This window comes from Schistosoma haematobium, chromosome 3, assembly GCF_000699445.3.
Source record: "Schistosoma haematobium chromosome 3, whole genome shotgun sequence".
NCBI classification, from domain to species: Eukaryota; Metazoa; Platyhelminthes; class Trematoda; order Strigeidida; family Schistosomatidae; genus Schistosoma; species Schistosoma haematobium.
In genome coordinates, this window is record NC_067198.1 from 19,248,973 (window position 1) to 19,253,959 (window position 4,987).

Below are 4,987 nucleotides of genomic sequence, written 5' to 3' on the forward strand. Positions count from 1 at the left end.
GTCTGTGTAAAGAGAATCCCACTTGATATGCTGATCTGTTATTATTTGATCCACAAAAACATACGTGTCCAATAAGTGAACAATAATTTGAACAGATAGAAATAATTAGTATTCTATGTGATGCCAGACTGTTCACCCACTTCAAAATTTATGGATGATATCTGATTTGAACTAACATGCAGTCCAACCGCTGCACATCTTTTACTTCCGAATCAAATAACTTGTTGTATATGACTAACTCCGCCTGTAACCCTTCTACAGTTACTACCGATCTCAAGACTGGGTAATGGAGGAGACTTTGGTATGGGTTCAGTAATTCCATCCCCTGGAAAACAACCTTGCTTAAACTCGTTTACCAGAAATAGTTATTTAAACAATTTAGGCTTTGCCCTGACAGCTCAAGGATCCTCATTTAGAAAAATTATGACATCTCATGATAAGAGCCTACATTCTTTGGAAGTCATGGGTAAACAGAATGTCGAGACTGTGAGAAACCTCGAGGATCACTGAGATAGCTGTGGAAATGAGTTACTACCTGAAGGTGATCAGAATAAACGAAACCCATTGAACCCAAGACGGAGAGCAAACGTTAGGTACGGGAGTGATGCTACCGTACTCTGGTCACGAAAAAGAAAATGCTCCGTACAAACAGGTAGTTGTTCTGATGTTGACCAAAGTAACACGAAATGCATTTATAGGCTGGGAATCTCATGAATCTAGAATCATCAAACCATCCTTCAAGACAAAGAAGGAGGGAATCACAATGAATGTTATCCAGTGCTATGCAGCCACCAATGACAGTAATGACGACGATAAAGATCAATTTTAATAAGAGGCTGTAATCTATCATAGCGAAGTGTTAGAAGCGTTCATCAACACTCAAAACCCGACTTCTGAATATATGATTAAAATTTAAAATAATTTGCCAGTAATTTGATTATATTTGTAAAAATCATTTTTACGAATTTGGTATTTTTGTGCATTATCTGCAGTTCGATATCATTTATTCAAAGCTAAGGATTCTTTTAACATTAACAATACAAATTTTACACTGTGAAAACTTTCTATGTAAGTTTTAATTATTATTATTGTGATGAAATCAGAAAATTCTTTAATTCGCCATAGCTCAACAAACATCTTTCGGAAGATTCGATTAAGTCGATTATTTTAATATTTCATCTTAACAAAATCACAAATACATTCAGTATGTGTATATGGTTAATAAAAATAGCTTGTGACTTAAGACTATATCGAGGCAATCTGCACGGTATGCACATATGTCAACAAGAAACCTATAAATTGCAGTTCTAAATAGCAATGTGAAGATACAAGTAAAACAACACCAAGTGAATTATAACTTCTATCCATCGTACAAACGGGTGGCTATCAAGACTCAGTAGCTAAGTGGATAACGCGAGGGTGTTTGAAGAGAACGTTACTGAGTTCGAGTCCCGCAATGAACATCAACTCTGGGATGCAGGTATATACGGCTGAAGAGTCTGAAATAGGACGAAATGTGCATCGTGAAATCCACTGCTAGCCACTATCCATATTTGCTTTAAATGATCAGTAAATAGTTTAAAAAGCTCATTATTTCAAAATTCGTTTTCAATATCAAAAAATCCAAAGTCACTTATTTTATTTTAGTTAGACTGTTACAAAATAATTTTTAAATGGTTAACTATGTAATCCTTTTATGTAACAATAGAAATAATTGGAATGTTCGTTTCTTTAATCTAAAACGTATATGTAGATATACAATCTGAAATGCATGTCTTTGTCCAAACTAGTTTGATATCGATCAAAGGTGACTGCAGTCAGACGAACAGCTGAATAGAAGCAAAAAACTAAGATGTAGACTAATACTCATGATTCTTTAGAAAAACGTTTCAATGTCAAATTATTCACAACAATAGATTTGTAAGTTTGTATGAATTGAAAGAGTATAAGGATGTTATTGATACATTATCGCATACTATTTTCCACTCACTCGTTGGTAATAAGAAGAAAATACATTTAATGACTCAGTGATATTGAAAAGTACAGGTGAATCGTGTACCTACAATTTACTGCTTTAGTTCACAAAGTTTGGAAGATGACCTTGAAATAGTTAACTAAGTCTGAAAATTTCCGTATGCTTCTACAGGAATTGACCATCAATAAAACTGCTTCTTCACTTAAAATAAAACCATGAAACAATAAAACTAACAAATTGGATAACAAAATAAAGTTGGGGAAATCGACTAACACTTATTGTTAGTAGTATCACAAAATGCATCTTTAATATACAATTTAGACTTAATTTTATCATTAAATAATTAATTCCATTATTGCCCAACAGAAACACGAACTTTTTATTTAGTCTGAATTCGTTATTTGTTTTTTTGGTTAGCTTTTTTTCCCAACAAATAGCCTAAAAACATGTTCCCTTACAGATCAGTTATAATAATGTTTTTGCATTTCTAATCTACATATGGATTTATTCAAATTATTTATGATAATCCTGTTGCACTGTTTATAAGTATATTAAGAGAAGACACTATTCTAGCAGTTTTTTTGATTAGTTGTAGGAAGTTGTAAAACAAATGTTTGCGTTTACCTCTATTCTCTACAAATATTTATTATGTAATGTTTAAATCATGTTTTCAGCTAGTATATAATTGCAGTCATAGATGTAATTACTGATCTCATTTGAAACTAAGCTTACCATAGTATAATAGTTGTTCCTTTGGAGGTTATAAATTTCGAAAAACGTCAATCATTTACAAATGATTAGTTAAAAAATATTCGTTGAACTGATTAGTAAATGGTACGTTACAAAAAATGACCTCACTGTTCCTAAACAACTATCAAGACCGTCATATAGATGACACTGATGTTTCTACTTTGTCTCTGCTTTCTCATAATTTGGTGCTACATATATCACTTACCTTCATTCACAAAGTTTTTCTGTCAGTTATGATTCATTTTTTTACCGCATACCAAATACACTAAATGATGTAATCCAAAACATTAATACTGTATTTAACATGCATGAATTCCAAAATGGTTCCGTATTGTATTCCAAAGAATAGGTAAAAGGAAAAATAAATCAGAAGGGGTTTGTGGAGATTTCAGAAATTTCACAGATTGAAATCATGAATCAGTTGAAGCTAAACCGCCATGGAAAACCTGGTGATATCAGATCACTGAAGACAATGGTATACGGTGGCGCAACTTGGTGGATTGGTTGAAGTTAGACATTAACACCGTTGGATGCCGGCTCAGTGGTCTAATGGTTAAGTGCTCGCGCGCGAAACCAGTGGGTCCTGGGTTCGGATCCCGCGGGGCGTGGGATCGTGAATGCGCACTGCTGAGGAGTCCCATACTAGGACGAGACGGCCGTCCGGTGCATCAAGGTTTTCCATGGTGGTTTAGCTTCAACTGACTCATGATTTCAATCTGTGAAAAATAAACCAACTTTTGTAACATGCTCCTTTAAGGTATTTAGCATTTAAAATTGTAATAAACTGGATGCTTTTATAATAAAGAAAACACATGAATAACTAAAATAATTTAAAAAAATAGTTATTTAAAACAAATATTCACTCTTGATAACGAAAGACTATTGAAGACTGAATACTACTAGAGAATCACTTTATACACTAAGTAAAAGCATTTAAAAAAAACAGTCTGTTCAATTTTCAAAAAATATCAATTATATTACTGAATGAAAAAGCATTTTGTTTCAGTATATCATCAACCTTTAACAATTGACAATTATTGGATGATAAGTACTTGATTGTTTCCAGTTATTGACAAAAAACAAATTACTTTTTTGCTTCACTTCACCTATAAAATAACACTACTAATCCAAATGAATATCTACAAATATTACCCATTTAAACCTTTAAGATTATTTGCTAGTAGTAGTTTTAAATTTGTTAATTTTATATACTTTTAATAGTTGAATTCATGAGTCGATTGATGCTAGACTATCATTAAAAACCTAAAAGCATTGGATGGCCGTTTCGTCCTAGTATGGGACTCCTCAGCAGTGTTCTGCTTCGCTCGATCCGTTCCTTTTTGTAAAACAACTGGAAGGCTTCACGCATAATTCATTCAATCCAGGAAACGTATATTCAGCTAAATATAAAAATCCAATACTGAACTACTTATAAATATTCATAATTAGTTAATGACATTATAATGTAAGTTAAAATTGACTAGTCAGTAACTTCTTTTTATTCTATCATTTTCCCTACATGTGTATAATGATAAATAAATGTAATATACAACGGGAGTCGAATCAGTAAAATGGTCGAAATGCCTAGTGAAAAATGTATGCTACTCAGATTTCACCTTTTCATAATTAACTTTATCATTGTGAAAATAATCTTTGTTTAATATTTCATTAGCTAATGTTCTCAAAATGTTCACAAAACAAACGGAAATGTAGTTATTCATGTGTAAATCTTGTCAATTCTTGTTAACGTAAACATAAAAGTTTTTCTTTTTATTTATCAATACGGACGAAGTTTGTCGTAATAAATCACAACGTTAAATGTGTTAACAGGAAGTTGCATAAAATGACTGACGAAAAAATATATGCTAAACACATTCACAACCACAGTATAAGATACTTGAAGTATTAGCTTTCAGTTGTTAAGTAATATTTTTAGTTCGTTCATTTAAAATGTAACGTAAAGTGTTTCAATATGATATTCCTCGTCAATAGCAAATCAGTTAAATTATTAAATTGATTTCCATTGAATAAGTTGAGTTATGAGTGTGTATAGATTTAAGTTACCTCAATGAATAAATTTACAAAATGATATGAGTAGTTCATATCGACTCAGTCGTACTAGCATTTTGTGTCATCAGTGTATACCCCATTGTTCAGTCAGGATAATTTCAGAAAGAGTTTCTTTGCATCTTTGCGTTACTACTAATAGGCATCTACTGCTACTTTTTTAACATGAAGTTAGTATATTAGGTTCAAAGTTAT